Source organism: Acinonyx jubatus, chromosome A1, assembly GCF_027475565.1.
Source record: "Acinonyx jubatus isolate Ajub_Pintada_27869175 chromosome A1, VMU_Ajub_asm_v1.0, whole genome shotgun sequence".
NCBI lineage: Eukaryota > Metazoa > Chordata > Mammalia > Carnivora > Felidae > Acinonyx > Acinonyx jubatus.
This window is the reverse complement of record NC_069380.1, coordinates 61,635,409-61,652,683: the sequence shown is the minus strand read 5'-3', so window position 1 is coordinate 61,652,683 and position 17,275 is coordinate 61,635,409. Positions and strand designations below refer to the sequence as shown.

Below are 17,275 nucleotides of genomic sequence, written 5' to 3'. Positions count from 1 at the left end.
ATACACAATGAAGAAGGATTTTATTCCAAGTATTCAAGGCTAATTCAACATTCAAAAATCAATCAATGTAATCAACCACATGCAAAGACTAAAGAAGAATCTACTGATCACATCAATGAACACAGAAAAAGCATTTGACAAAACCTAACATCCATTCATGCTTAAAATTTTCCTCAAACTAGGAAAGAAAGGGAACTTCCTCAATTTGCTAAAGAACAGCTAAAAACAAAACAAAACAAAACTATAGCTAACTTCATAGGTAATTGTGAAAGATAGACAATTTCTCCTTATATCAGAAACAATTCAAGTATGTCCAATCTCATCTCTTCTACTAGATATCCTACTGGAATTCTTAGCTGGTACAATAGGGCAACAACATAAAAAGGAAATGGAGGTATACAGATTAGGAAAGAAGAAATAAAATTATCCCTATTTGCAGATCACATAATTGCCTATCTAGAAAATCAAAGAGAATAAACAACAACAAAAGCTCTATAAATAATAGATTGCAGAATACAGAGTTAATGTACAAAATCAACTGTTTTCCTATATACCGGCAATAACTAATTGAGATTTGAAAAAAAAAATATTTCATTAAAATAGCAGCCTTAAAAATAACAGTTAAGTATTGATCTCACAAGATATGTGTAGGATCTGTATATGAAAAGCTGTAAAACACTGATGGAAAATTACCAAAGAAGATCTAAATAAATCAGGAGATATTCTTCATCCATTGGAAGACTCAGTATTGTTAAGATGTTGATTGTTCCTAAATGGTGCTGAACAAGCAGATATCTGTATGAAAAAAAAAAATCTTGGCACAGACTTCAGATCTTTCACAAATACTAACTCAAAATGGATTATAGACCTAGATGTAAAATTCACATTTATGAAAATTCTTTAAAAAATAGGAAACAATCTACATTACCTTGAGTTTGGTCATAATTCCAACAGCATAATCCATGAAGGAAACATCGATAGCCTGGATTTTATTGAAATTTTAAACTTCTGCTCTGTAAAATGTGCCATTAAAAGAATCGAAAAACAAGCCACAAACTGCGAGAAAATATTATGAGATAGATGTCTAATAAAGGATATGTATCCATAAGATTCAAAGAATTTGTAAAAAACCCCAAACAATACTAACACAACATCCTAATTAAATTTACTATCCTAACACAGGAAGCTGATAATTGAGCTTACTGGATGTTGAACATATGAGGACTCTCTGCACTACCTTCACAGTAACTCTGTAAATCTATAAATTTTTCTAAATTTTTTAAAGTTAATTACAAAATAAAGTAATCCAAGTGTTTGAAGTACAGTTAAGAAGAACCATCCACTCCCTCTAACTTCTCACCCATTATGGTGGAAGAATTGGGTCTGCCACACAGCAGAGATGGAGAAAGAAGATGGCACTACCCAAGCAGTCAAAAGAAGACGGAGCAAACAGCTTTGCCATGATTGACCCAGAGCTGCACTTCAAACAATTACATGAGTCTATGTAGTGACACAGAGCCTTAAAATATCCATAGCTATAGACATGGAGACTGATGAAGATTTCTGGGTCTCTGAAGTGAAGATTCTGAAGCTCAGAGTGGAGCAATCAAGACTAGATCAAATTCAGATCTTAGCTCTGAATAAATGTGTTTTGTTCTAAGCAGGCCACCTATTGACTATAATATGTAAACACAACAGTAAACTATGGGTTAAACATATAGAGAGAGGCGCCTGGGTGGTTCAGTCGGTTACGCATCAGACTCTTGATTTTGGCTCAGGTCATGATATCATGGTTTTGTGGGTTTGAGTCCCATGTTGGGTTCTGCACTGACAGCGTGGATCCTGCTTGGCATTTGCTGTCTCCCTCTCTCCCTGCCCCTCCTCCACTTGTGCTGTCTCTGTCTCTCTTGAAATAAATAAACTTAAAAAAAAAAAAAATATATATATATATATATATATAGAGAGAGAGAGAGAGAGAGAGAGAGAGAATTAGCTAGGAAGGATACTTCATAAATATTGATTGCATGAATCAACAGATATCCTGAATTATGTATCTAGTTTGACAATACTATCCACAAATCAGTGGGAAGACACTAATGAAAAGACATTTAAGTTGAAAAATTTTATGTTTTAAATGATTTTCCCTAGGTAGCACATTTGTAACTGGGTAAAGGAAGACTAAGCATAAGAGAAAAACCAAAAGGCTGTTTGCACTCAAGAAAAATTAAGGCATGGGTGAGCAGAAACGGGGAAGGTGGGCAAGGAGAAAATAATGGACAGCATTCAGTAACTTGGTAAATACAGAGAGTACAGAGTGAGGGAAATCGTGAAATTAAGCGACCAATTTTCTGTCCTTAACTGTCTTCTGACAGGCCTTCCATGTAGAAAGCAGTGCTGGTGCATCATAAATCAGATATTTAAATTATGTTATGTTTTGGACTTAATGAGATTGGTCCAGAGGGAAATTCAGGCGATCTTTATGTTGTGACAAAGTGTTCATTAGCCACGGTAATAGCTGATTTTAGAGATCATTTGTTTTCTGTGAAAAGGAAAAAAAATATATACACAATGTGTTTAAGTGGTTGTGCTGATGTTCCGTTTTGACAATAATTACTACACAATTGTGAAGGGAAATTGGTCATTCGTAACTTGTAATGACAAATCTTAATCCTGTAGTAACTGCAAATGTACTCCATTACAAGTATAGTTGGCAGTAATCTGTAGCCAAGCACTCGTCCAGAAAGACAACAGTTGAGGACAAAACTCTCATTTCCTAGATGTATAATGTTCCTTGAAATAAATAGCCTAATAACTCTAGTTATCGAACTATACATTCTTTTATAACAGTATTAATATGCATTTCTTTACAAGGTCCACATTTATATTCAACTATCTGAAAAGACTAGGCAGTTGGCTTAATGAAATTCTTGTCATTTATATCGAGGTTAAAGATATGCACTGCTTTGTGTCTGAGTTTGGTTCTATATCATCTTTTGTTGCCAATGTTGTACCTTTAAACCAGTGCCATGTAATAAAGGCTTCATGAATATTAAACTCATTCCCCACAACAAAGTGGTCTAGTCACACACAAACTGTTGCAGGTCAGTGTTATGACCAACTTCATGAACACAAGAAAATTGCTGCAGGGATGAGAAACACTTCCAGAAACAGGAAAATTAGTGAATATTTCTGGTGGACACCATTTAGTCATGATTGGTCAGTTCTCTTTCTCTCAAGTCTAGCAAGTCTAATATGTCCCAGGTAACTATAGTACCAGAAATTTTCTTAAACAGGTTTTTTGTTTTCCTTTATGATTATAGATGCCTAAACACACATTTTTATACTTTTTATGTTTTTAAGCCATTTTCACAGTAACAAATTTGAATGTAGACTGTAAATATATGTTAGAAAAGGCTAAAATTCCTTTGATTTCCATCCCTAATAGGATCCCTTACCCAGAGATAATCACATTTATTATTTTGATGCTAGATCAAAATCTTTTCAGATTTCATTCTAAAGTTTTAAACACAGATACACAAATACTTGCTAAAGTTTATGTGTGTGTGTGTGTAACTAAATATTTAGAAAGTGTTTACAAAGTGTGTGTGTGCATAACCTGGTAATGCCCTTATAACACACTCTGGAAATAGAAGTGTTTGTGTGCAGAAGAGACCTGTATGAGAATGTCATTGCCTTAGAATTTGCATAATAGCAATTAGAAGTTGGAAATAACCTTAATGCTTATGATTAAAGGGATGGCTGAAATAGTCAAGTATTTATGGATATATCTACATTATGAAATAGTATGTGGAAATTAATATTTAATAATTATTTAAAGAAATTAGAGTTTTTGTATATGTGCAAACATGGAAAACTATATGGATGCAAATTTTACAAAGGGATACTTATTCATGATTGGATAAAAAGTTTGTATGGAGGCAATGACTGTACAGTGGCAAATGAGGCTACATAGGAAGCTCCTGTCAAAAAATGACATACTTAGTACTTTTGTTAAGCATTTTGGGACTCTCCCTTTCTGTTATTGCATAACAATAAAAATAGAAATTATTACATAATTGCAAGGTGAATGGAAGTTTACATATCAATTAAAATATATAAATTGGATATCTCAGATATATGTCAGTTGGGGATGACATGTAATTGATAAGATGTTAATATCTATATGTTTATGTGACTTTGAATTTAACATGTGATTTCTGGACCAAGGCAGATATCAGTTCAGCAATAACTTCATCAGCCATGCATATGATGAAATATTCACATTTTGGTAAATATGACAGGGGATTTAATACTTGAGGGCAGGATGTGTTCTCATGATAGTTCAAATAATAGAGTGAAATATGATTAATTAGAAATTTTACCGGAAGTTTTAAGCCAAATAAATAAAGACTTCTAGTTATCTAGTTTGGAGAGGAAGGATAAAGCTTTATTTGCAAATGACATGATCTGGTTGTTAGAAAATTCCAAAGGAACATACACACACACACCTACTAAAACTAATAACTGAGTAAAGCAAGGTCACAGAAGAAATCACCTTTATGGATTGGAAAACTCATTATTATAAAAATGGCAATTCCCAAATTGATCTATAGATTCAACACATTCTTTCTGAAAATTCCAGCAGAATTTTCGTAAAAATTGTCAAGCCTCTCTTAAAATGTATATAGTAATTCCAATGACTAAAAATACCCCAAATTATTTTGAAAAACATGAACAAAGTTAAATGATCTATATTACCCAATTTCAAAATTTACTATGAAGCTACAGTAGCAACATAATATAGTGTTTCTCCAAAGATAGATGTGTAGCCAGTGAAAGAGAATTGACAATTCGGAAATTATTCCTTACATTTGACAATGGTGCCAAGACAATCTGGTGGCGAAGGGATAGGTGGTTTATGTTTGGTGTTGCTGTTATTGTTTTACAAATGATGTTGGGAGGACTGGATATGCATATGCAAAGAAGTGAACTAAGACCTTGGTCTCACATACAAAAAAGGAATTCAAAATGGATCCTAGAATTAAATATATGATCCAAAACTATAAAACTTCTGGAAGAAAATTTAGAATAAAATCTTTGTGACCAGGGGTAACAAAGAGTTCTTAACTACAACACCAGAGTCCAATACAGGAAAAAAAAAAGATAAATTGTACTATCTCAATATTAAAACCTTTGTACTTCAAAAGACACCAATAAGAAAGTGAAGTGACAAACAACAGATTGGGAGCAAATATTTGCAGATTATATAACTGATAGAGAACTTTTATTAATATATATAGAACTCTTATAACTCTGTAATAAAAAAAATCCCAATGAAGCATTTGGCAAAACATTTGTATAGACATATCATTAAGGAAAATATTCAAATGGCCAATATGCATGTGAGAATATACTCAATATCATTAGTGATTAGGAAAATGCAAATTAAAACCACAATGAGATTTCACTTCATACCTGGTAGAATGGCTAATCAAAAAGATGGACAGTAACAAGTGTTGGTAATGATGTAGAGAAATGGAAATGGCCATTGCTGGTGGGAATGTAAAATGGTACCAAATATTGGAAAATAGTTTGTCAGCCTCTTAAACAGCTAAACATGAATTGAACATACAGTTCAGCAATTCCACTCTGTTTTTTTAAATTAAAGCACCATATTATAGGGACACCTGGGTGACTCAGTTGGTTAAGCATCTGACTTTAGCTCAGGTCATGATCTTGGTTCCTGAGTTTGAGCCCCACATCAGGCTCTGTGCCCACAGCTCAGAGCCTGGGACCTGCTTCAGATTCTGTGTCTCCCTCTCTCTCTTCCCCTCCCCTGCTCCACTCTGTCTCACTCTCTAAATAAATAAATAAATAAATAAATAAATAAATTTAAAAAGCATTTTATGAAAAAAATATAAGCAAATATTATAAATGTCTTCCATAGAGAAGATCTCCACTCCTCATCTTCTTTACCAGTTCTCATTATTCAGAATGGATTTTTATTTCTTATTGCTGAGATATTTCTGAATAAGCTATTGGTATCTTTATTCATTGATTTTTCCAATTCTAGATGAAAGTTAAACCTTTTTACTTATCTTCCTTTTGTCTCAATATTCACTTTGCCATCCATGCAGTTATTTGTTACATTATTTTTGATTTTTCATTTCCTTTATCTGTCTTCTGAAGCACGACTGTAGACGTATTCATATTCCAGTCCCTTCTTCCAACTCTCCTACTGTTTTGTGCCTCCTGATGGGCAGCTATACCATTACTTTTACATTATCAAGATGCATCTATGTTGATATTCTCATTGGTAATTCTAGTTACATTTTTATTTTTTTATCATTGCTTGGTTCTAAAATTGTAAATCTTTGTTTTAAACAGAGTTTAAGACTATGTAATTTATTTTATATTTATTCATTTATTGCTGTAAAATCAAATGTTTTATGATTCCATTTCCTCCTCTGCTTTACCTGGATATTAGAATTAAGATAATTGTGCCTCTCATGAAGATGGTGCATGCCATCAAAGTCACATGGATTTATTTGATCTTCAGTGCTCAAATTGTGTTCCAAAATAATTTGTTTCATATTTGAAACCTATAATTCTGGTAGATAATTTCTTTTTGTTTTGACTTTGTCTTATTTTCTCTTTTCCCTTTATTAATAGAAGAATAGTGAATTTTCACATTATTTATAATTATTCAGGCTTCCAAAAATAACCATCAATCAACATTTATCCCAAGGAATATTTCTCCTAGAATTCTTTGGACTACTCCCCAAAATAGAGCACTTGTTGCCCAGGCTTCTTTTAGCTCTGCCAGCCTGAGATGTTCTCTGGGCTTAGAGTCTCTGTTTTGTGAGCCCCAGGACTTCCTCATTCTGAGACCTCTCTATTTATTGCAGGTTTTTCTCAAGCAAATTTCACAGCAAATTGCATGGAAGAAAAAGATCTTAGTAATTGAATATTTGAAAGTGTATTTATTTTCTTTCACTGATAAAAATATTTCTGAACATGTAATTCCAGTTTCTAAAGATGTCCCTTCAGATATTTGAAGCACTTGTCTGACATCTTTTAGAGTTTCATGATGCTAATTAGAAGGTGCATGCCATCTGTTCACAGTCTCTTTGTAGGTAATCTCTTTCCTTTCTCCCTCCATGTTTTTATGATTTTATCTTATTCTTAAAGCACAGACATGTGTCTATAAGGAGGTTTTTTTTTTAAGTCATGTTTTTAACTCCACAGACCTTTTCAGTATGAAAACACATACATTTCTTAAGCTTTAGACTTCCTTCTTAGAATTTTTTAATTGTTTTCTTTACTTCTTCATCCCACAAAACATCAACCCAGTAGTTCTAATCCTGTTTTGAGAAATTTTGTTAGAGTAATACTGGACTTTTAGGAGTGATCTAGCATATTTCTTCATGCTATCTCTCTTAAACTGCAAATCTAACTCACTACCCTACTCTCAATTGATGACCTGGCTTGGCATTTCATTGAATACAGTGAAGCAATCAGGAAAAAAAAAATTCCATAAACTGCCACCTCCAGTTCTACCCACTTACTAGCATATATCATTGATGTCTCTCCTATTATAATAATTAAGTCTGTGTACTCCTATTCAGGGTGACCTTGTGCATTACATCCCCCTTCTCCTCCTCAAATACTGTAGTAGGTTTCATTGCTTCCTGCCGTGATTTCTTTCTGAAGTTGAAGCACTTTTTCATTAGTTGCTTGTAATTTTGGTGGTTGACTTCCCTCATCTGTTTCTGTCCAGTGTTTAGGCTCTGCTGAAGAGAGCTGTCTTACCCAAAGCTGTACCCTCTTTCCAGGACAGCCAGCTTCCAGTGACTGGTGAGTAAAGGGTATAAAATTGTTGCTCCCTCACTCGAATTTAGCACAGATTGAGAGGTCCTTGTTGCAAGTCCAGTCCTGCATCTTTTGCGCTCTTACAGACAGGGTTGGCAATGTAATTTTCAGAGCCCAGTGCAATTTGAAATTGTAGAGCCCTTTGTTCAAAAATGATTAACAATTCCAAATGGTGAGAGAAGAGCGTAAAATTAAGAGTGAGGCCCGTCTGAGCATGAGGCTCTGTACAATTGCACACAGGTCACCTTCCCACGAAGCCCATCCTGCCTGCAGGACCTCATCTTCAGAACACTCCCCCCAAAATACAATATAAATATGAATGAAAATACATATTTTGGTGTCTGTTTCTCAGAGACACCAATGTGCAATAAGTACCTATATCCAGTATTTCTTTTTTTTTCTTTTTATTTAGAAGCAAGTTAGTAATATACAGTGTAGTCTGGGCTTCAGGAGTAGAACTCAGTGATTCATCTCTTACATATGACACCCAGTGGTCACCTGGAAGAGTGCCCTCCTTAATGCCCATCACCCATTTAACCCATTCCCCCACCCAACCCTCTCCAGCAACCCTCAGTTTGTTCTCTGTATTTAAGAGTCTCTTATGGTTTGCCTCTCTCTCTCCAGTATTTCTCTTTAATATCTTCTGCCTATGAAAATTGTCCTTTCCTGGGGTGTCGGCATGGCTCAGTTGGTTAGGCATCCGATTTTGGTTCAGGTCGTGATCTTGCAGTTTATGAGTTCGAACCCTGCATTGGCCTCTGTGCTGACAGTTCAGAGCCTGGAGCCTCCTTCAGATTCTGTGTCTCCCTCTTTCACTGCCCCTCCCTTGCTCACTCTGTGTCTCTCTCTCTTTCAAAAATAAACTTTAGAAAATTGTCTTTTTCCCTTTACTACATTATTTTTATAAGCAAATAAATAAGCTGTCCTTTATATCATCCTAAAAACAAAGAAAACTTATCGAAGCAGATATTATGCTTACGTCTATAATTCTCTTATTCCTCATAATTACTTAAGTTAGGTTTTTTTTCTCCCACTATTAACCAAAATGACTCTTCTCAAGGTCACCAATGATGTAAAAGATCATCTGGTGTCAACCCTCAGTTTCCATTTTCTTTGACTTAGTAACAATGACATATTTGATCAATTTCTTCCCCTTGGAAGACTTTATTTTTTGTTATTTCTAGGACCACATTCAAGCTATTTTCTCCCTTTTCTGCACTTGTTTTTAGCCTCCTTTCACTGTTCTTTATAATGTTCTCGGCTTCTAAGTGTTTGAGTGCCTCAGGGCTCAGTCTTGGATTTCTTTTTTTATATTCACATCATTCCCTTTGTGAACATCCAGTTCCATGATTGAAGTAACTTTCTTAAAAAAAAAAGTCCCTAACTTAAATCTGCAGCAGGACTTCTCCTTTTAATTCTTGTTACTACTATGCATTAATCATATAAATCCTGCTGTTTTTCTGAATAAGGTAGTCATAACATCTACAAGTAATGATATTTTTTTCTTTTCTTTTAATACTTACAGCTATTTTTCCCCTGAGAGCATTGACTAAAACCACAATGGTTTTAATCATTGATTAAATGGTTGTAATCATTGATATCTTTCTCTTATTCCTGATTTTGAAGATAATATTTCTAATCTTTCTCCATTAAGTATAATGTATTATCTTCTGTTTAGTGTAGAATAGTGATAACTTAAACAAAGAACAAAAATGAAAGAAAGTAAAATAAGTTATTAGGAAAATATGTCTCTGATATCATAAGTAACGTTAAAATGTAAGAGACCATTGGTCACAATGGGTTGTCCAGAATCAGCTGTACACCTTATAGAACATATAATTGACAGGATTTGCTAATGAAACAATTACATGTAGTAAGAGAAAGGGGGAAAGACTGAGACAACTCCAAAGTTCATTGCCTCAAGAATTGTATTAATGGAACAGTCATTTACTAATATAAGTACTATAGATTGACCATGTTTGCAATGGGCAATATTAAGGAGCATCGTATTAGACTTGGCACTTTTGAGATGTCAAGTATTTAGCATCTCATTAGTGAACGATGAGTAAGAAATGGAATACAGCACTCTGACATCTGTCCCTTCTGTTTCTTAGACCAGTTTGAATTACCTGCAGAGTGAAGGGTTAGAAGTAGAATCTGAGAGAAGTATTTTTCAAGAGGGAGTTCAGCCTCAGAGAAGAGGGGAAAAGAAAGAAAATTAACACTATTGAAAGCTAAAACAAAGCCCTAGGAAAAAAAAGTGTTGTATTGGCGTAAGAAAAGATAGATAACTCAGCAGAACAAAATGGAGTCTTTAGGGACAGACAGGGTAACAAGCATGTGAAGAGACACACAAACTCATTAGTAATTAATGGCATGAAAATTGTCATTGTACACCTGTTAAACTGTTCATAATTAGAAATCTAGACAATGCTAGGTGTTAGTAAAATGTAAACATTTTAAACATGGATGCTGAGCATACAAACTGCTACAGGCATGCTGCAGAGCAATTTGATGCAAACTCACTCAAATTAAGTGTTTACATATTTTTGACTTTTCCCAGTGAGAGTCTCACATATGTCTAAGAAGAGACCTCAGCAGGGATGTGGGGAGTTGTAGGCAAGCTGGATGTCCATCAGTGGGGTGGGGTAGAATGGGAAGCTTGCATATCTCACATAGATGGTGTTCACAAGCTTAACCACCACAGAGTGTCCTTTGGTCTTCCCCGGAACATGCAGAGGTAGGCAGTTGCAAGCAATTGCCACAAGGCCCTTGTGTGTGCCAGAGAGATGCCTTATTTTGCAGAAAGCAGTTTCTTATGCATCACGCTGGTTCTAGTAATGGATAGAGTATACTCCCTTGCCATTGCCCATCAGGTGCATCTACACACCATAAAATCACCTAACAATAGTCAAGAATTTGATCCTCCATGACTGAGTGACCCACTGCTTGTCATCTAGCATCTGGTCCCTCTAGTTCAGTGACACCTATGGGCCAGAAGTAACAGACCCACGGCTGATTTTGCTTATGCTGTGTCTATTTGGGCCTACTGTGTCTTCTCTTTGCCGGGACAAATCTATGGCACACTTGGCAGACCCTCCAAATGGCTGCAGTATCCCTTAGGGGATACTAAGGGATCCCCTTAGGGATTAATTAGTAATATTAGTATTAATTCAAAGCGGGGTAATATTTTCTTGAATTAATAAGTATACAAACAAATGGGAGTAAAAATAGGGATTTGCAGTAGTAATTAAATAAAATGAGAGGAAACCAGCACAAATTCTGATGATAGTGCATATAGCTTTAGAATTTGATTAACTCTGTTTTCTGTATCTAAAATTTACAGAACCAAAATGAAGTACAAACACTGACAAAAACAAAAATTGAGCAATTGCTGTCTGTAAGATCAGGGCCTAGAGCATGAAATAAATACAGTTACTAGACAGAAAGTCTTTGTAGTGCTTTCTTTAGGGAAAATAAAATCAATTTCTGGTGTTATGCTCAGTAGCCATGCATTTATCCACAACCCCAAGCATTAAAGTTGTTAGAAATTAGATATTTTAGTTTACAGGTTGAGTTACCCTGTAGGTTAATGGACAGGTTAGTTGATTCCTGGGATCTCCGGTGACCAGTTACTCTTTGGAAAGAAGATTTCTTCTCTTTGTAAAACCTTGAAATGCAATATACATGCTATTCTCATCTTCCTTTACCATTGGGTTATTTACCTAAAAGCTTTATAATAGAGCCTAGGTGGAGGGATTCTAATATGATTAACCCTTCCAAGAAAGCTGTTCTCGGTTAAGTCCAGTCTGGATTTCTGTCTTGGATGATGCTGTATATTAATTGGCATTTAACTGCTACAGGAGATCAAAAACCCAAATTTAATCTGTGTAAGCAGAACCTACTGGTAACACAACTAGAAAGATCAGAAAATATTTAATTTATTCATCTAAGGGAAGATTGACCTGAAAGGACTTTAAGAAACTTAAGCAATGAAAGTACTGTGTTTTTGTGAAAAAAAGTGACATTTTCTTTTAAAAGATGAGGTTTAAGTTCTGAGACTGTAATTCAGAAGTTGTTTCGATTGGTTTGAATTTGAGCAAGTAGATTTCACCTCTTAGAATGTTAGTTTCCTCAACTTTGAGAGAGAGATGATAACATGAATCATAGGGCTATTCTAGACCACAAATGAGAAAATATATTAAAGATTTTGTTCATGAACTGGAAAATTTTTACAGAGTACATATATGTATAATATATGAAGATACCTATTACATGTGTACATGTAGTAGAGCAATGAAATAAAAATAATCACTTTGGAAGAACAATTCATCTTTTACAAAACCAAATTCTGAGGTTGGCTAAATACAAACAAATGTATAGAGCACTAAATAAAGTAGTGTTTTGCCTTTACACAGAAAATGTGTATAGGCAAATAAGCAGGAAGTGATTTTCTATTATGTGAAATTTTCAGTAAGTCCAGAATTTAATTTTGTCTATCTTCTGAGATTTCAGAAGACAAATGTTGTGTAGGATAAAGTGGCATGGTTCCTTTCAGCACAAATAAGCAAGGCTATTTTAAAAAATGAGTGTCTAGTCATTGAATTGTCCTATAAAATACGAAAATGTTTGGGCTTGTCTTCTGTATTAACCACATGCACTCATTGAACTTATATCTACTAGAAGCAAGAGTTTTCCTCATCCCTTATCCCATTGATAAGAGTATAAATCTCTTGTGGTATTTTCTTTATTTCCACTCAATTGGTCTATTTTTCTTCTTTATACATTCGTAGAGAACAAAAATAATCCTCTCTACCTATCATTTAAGCAGATCAATGAAAGAGCCCTGAGGCACCCTCATGGCTCAGTTCATTAAGCATCTGACTCTTGATTTCAGATCAGATCATGATCTCAAGTTTGTGGGTTTGACCTCCAGTCAGGCTCTGAGCTGACAGTGCAGAGCCTGCTTGGGATTCTGTCTCTTCCTCTCTCTCTGCCCCGCCCCCATCAAAATAAATAAATTAATAAATAAAAACTAAAAAAAAAGAAAGAAAAAAAGAAAAGAAAAACAGATCAATGAAAGGGTCCAGTAGATGTACCATATAAAGTATTAAAAATGGCAAAGAAAGCAAAAAAAGCTTTTTTAAAGTTGGGCTGTGTGTGTGTGTATGTGTGTGTGTGTGTGTGTGTGTGTATACTTAGGCTACATGTTTGAAACATACCTTGTCCTTTCCTGATCTCACATGAACCATTTGAGAAACTTCTGGCCCATTCCTGAGATCAGAAATGCCAAAAATGTCAGGGAGGGGAAACAGAAGATTCTGCAAAGAAAAACAATTTGATGGGTAAAGAGATAAGATTCCAAATGAGAAAAAGCAAGTTCCTTAACAAAAGCAATAGGGGCAACAAAGGGAGAGAAATAGTTTCAGAGCTCACTTCATGAGGGGGAACCAAGTCCACTTACAACATATTGGCTAGGGATCCCAATTCAAATTACTTAAAATTAAAGTATATTAATTTAACAGGAATTTGAACCATGATTTTATGTTTAGATTTTTTTCATTCTCATTATTTCCATGCAGTGCTGCCATAGCTATTAGTATTTAAAAATCCTTAATAAATCTATAAATTACTGAAAGTCTCACTTACAATATCATAAATATTTCAGTTTAGATGTGTTATCTTTTACAAGAAGGACAGTGGCATGACATCTGCTTACACTTATCTCCTGGACTGTTTTTTATTGCCCTTGGAGTGTGAGGGATTAGAGACAGAATCTGATGAAACTAGGTGTGTGTGGCACTTCTGGTCACTCTGTGCCGAAACACCTCTTCTGAGGAGTATCTGGGGGTAACACATGCCCTAGCTGCGGGGAGGCACTCTCTGCTCTCCACGAAATCATGTGCTGGTCCTCAGAATGCCCAAGCCTGTAAACCTCCAGATGTGGTGTGTTTGTCTAGAACATTGGCATTCTCGTAAGGAATTGTAGAAGAAGTAAAGCTTCTCTGAGGACTTTGTTACCTGTCAGTGTGCCGAGGAGGGAATCTGCTTAGGCAGCAGCCTAGCTTGAAAGAATGTGTGAACATTTCTTTGAGAGGAAAAAATTGCAAATTCACTTCCCATTCACCCTAATATCAAGCTTTCAAGGTATTTTATGTGTGTGAGTGTTTAACATGTGAGGCATGCCTGAATATATGGACAATGCTTTTATCTGTGAGCCCTTGCTTCTATAGCAAGCCTCCTTAATGCTCATGTTGCTACATGTTCTATGTCCAGCTGGGTATCATGAAACCTGCAGAATGCACCACCACTCCACAGCCAAGATGCTGCTCACAAACTTCTCCTAGTTTTGATCGAAATCTTCCTAATTTGATCCCTCTGGTATCTTTCACCTTGCACCCCTGCCCAGTCGCTCCATTGCGTACCTTTAGTCATGCCATTTGATTGCCAGAATGTTGCCTTAGCTTCCCCTCACCATGATATTTATTAAGATCTCAGTCCTTTGGTCATTCTTTCCACTTTTATAGCCTCTAGTAAAGTCATGTTAAATGTAGTTAGTCTACTGGGGTGCCTGAGTGGCTCATTTGGTTAAGTGTCTGACTTCGGCTCAGGTCATGATCTCACAGTTTGTGGATTTGAGCCCCGTGTCAGGCTCTGTGTTGACAGCTCAGAGCCTGGAGCCTGCTTAAAAAATTTTAAAAAAATGTAGTTTATTACGAGCTCACCTTAGCCTTCACATAGCAGTATATTTTAAGAATTTTTTAGTAAAATTTTCGTACAATTGTGGGAGTAACCACAGGCTTCTCTCACCAAATATTGGCCAATCTTGAGTGGAGAGGGCGAAGGTATTAGTAGTCTCAGTCCAAGTCAGATTGCATTTTAGCTTCCTGTCTCTGGTTCTGGATCCTAGGGTAGCACTGACTATTTCTGGATCTTATAATTGTACAAATGAGAGCAGTTACTTTCCAGTATCAGTAGTTCACTGACCATAATGTGTTGTCAGTGTAGACTCAGAGAAATTTCTGCTCTGAACAGGGAAAAGGATATTTGCAATACTCTGAAAAATGAGAAAGCTCTCCTCTCATTTCTATATACTCAACTTTCACCCAACTGATTCTTACCTCTTGTTACCACTGAGAGAACATCACACTTTCTTCCAGTCTCTTCCATCTCTGTTCCAGCTCTTCTTTTATCTATCTTCAATCCTAGTTGTGAAGATAGCCTGTCTTTAGTGCCATCCAAGAGTTTATTCCCTATCAATCTTGTAATGATTGCATTGGATTTACAGAGGTTGCCTCTTCCAGGGAATATACTTCATCCAAACCTGTGGATGAGATACTTGGGGGGATAGTCTCACAATTTATTATCTACAAAAAAGGCCCCGTGCATAGAAACATTGTGTGTGGAGAGGATGGGAAGTGGTGAAGAAGTAATATGGAAGCTTTGGGAAGGAAGGAGGGGTAGTGGAAGGGAGTCAGGCTGGTTTCTGTGATTGTTTAAAGTGACTTCCAAAGGTAGTCGGAACTTCTATGTGTATAAATGGAGAGGGAACAAGAAGGGTTATACAAACATTAGCTTTGTCTTTAGCGTTGTCCAATTGTATTCTATTCAGCCTTTCTGAAAAATTTGACTAACTGCATATTGGATGCTAAAAAATGAAACCTATAAGAAATGAAGTTAGTAAAGTTCATGGATAAGTATATTCAACAGATATTATAATTCTGTTTGTTCCCAATTCAATCTTGAAAACTATTCAGAAAATTCTTGAATAATTTACATTATATAATGAATTATTTCTCAATAATGAGATTGTCCACATTATGTGTTTATTGCCTTTTATTCTTATTGTTGTGTTGGATAGGATTCAAGTATTCAATTATAAAGATTATGTTGGAAATGTTAATTTTTAATTTAAAAGTCTATAAGCCAAATATTCATATTGGTATGGCTGCTTGTTTTACTTTGGTCAAGATCTGATACATTTAGATTAATGATTTTTAAGATATCAGGCAGCATGCATTTATATTGATGAGTTCTATTATAAAGTTTTAATTTTTTTTCAGACAGGATAGTCTTAGACATTGTACATTCTAATATTATCTATTCACTTAGAGATTTTTATTTGGATGCAAATATTAATCTTAAAACATAAACACAAAATACACAGCTATTATTCATGTATGTTGCTTATACTAGAACATCAGCATTATAATATAAAAATCATTGAGGAAATAAAAAAGGAAGAAATATAGAAATTTATCTTTATTATTGAATTTACTAAAGTACAATGTATATATAATCATCCAAATATGATCTTATTTTTTTTACATTTTCTCATGGGCTTACTATATTAAGCTTAGTTTTCGGGGCGCCTGGGTGGCTCAGTTGGTTAGGCGACCAACTTTGGCTCAGGTCATGATCTTGCAGTTTGTGAGTTCCAGCCCCGTGTCAGGCTCTGTGCTGACAGCTCAGAGCCTGGAGCCTGCTTCGGATTCTGTGTCTCCCCCTCTCTCTGCCCCCTCCCCTGCTCACACTCTGTGTCTCTCTGTCTCTCAGTAATAAATAAACATTAACAAAATTAAAAAATATACATATATTAAGCTTAGCTTTAATTTCTGTAAATGGAAGCTTTCACATCTATAAAAGAGCTCTTCCCAAGTAAATCTTGGCTCACCCAAAACATCTGGAGACTAGATAGTCCCAAACAACAGACTCTAATGGTCACAGTAAACATAAAGTTTCCGGGGATGCTGCTTTCAAACATAGCCAGCCAGTCATAAACTCCCTTATCCCACCTCATCCTTCCTTCCTGTGGAAACCACAATCAAGGCGCTTGCCCACAGCTTTATTTTCACTGCCTCCTGACTGATCATATGCTTTTCTGAGTGGCCCCGTGTGGCATACTATGCTCTCCTCAGGAAACGGTGAGTATAACAAAACTGTAAAATTCTTTATTTCCTTCATCTTGATCTTCATCTGGCCTCACCATCTCTCACTCAAGGTAATACGGTTCAAACACAACCACAAGATCTGTCATTTGGAAAGATATGCATTTAAGTGGTCACATATAAATAAAATTAAAATTACATGAATGATATATGGAATTATACTACTTTTCTGAAAAGATAATGAAAATTGCTTGCCCTTTCTTTGGAGTAAATTAGTAGAGTCTAATAAAAACAAGTGGAGTTCAAAATGGTTTTTATTTCTACTGGCAATGACTTCTGTGTGTACTACTTCCTGTGGAGCGTGTGAGGCATAGTAAATGGAAGGAAAAGAATTTGTATAATTATGAGATTTATTTCTTCACAATTTAAACAATGAGAACAAATTATACTTTCTAAATTCCAGGAAGGAATTAAAAGGAAACAGAGTACTGAGAAAATCCACAAGGGCATTTTAG

At 35.4% G+C, this 17,275-nt stretch overlaps 1 long non-coding RNA gene across 1 annotated transcript in view; it reads left to right on the top strand.

Annotated features, from left to right (window-relative positions):
- The window catches only part of LOC128314498 (uncharacterized), a 143,637-nt gene that overhangs the window by 66,127 nt on the left and 60,235 nt on the right, over positions 1-17,275 (top strand). The window contains exon 4 of the long non-coding RNA XR_008296215.1: positions 7,781-7,857. This is a non-coding gene — a long non-coding RNA (uncharacterized LOC128314498). The remainder of the gene's footprint in view (positions 1-7,780; positions 7,858-17,275) is intronic.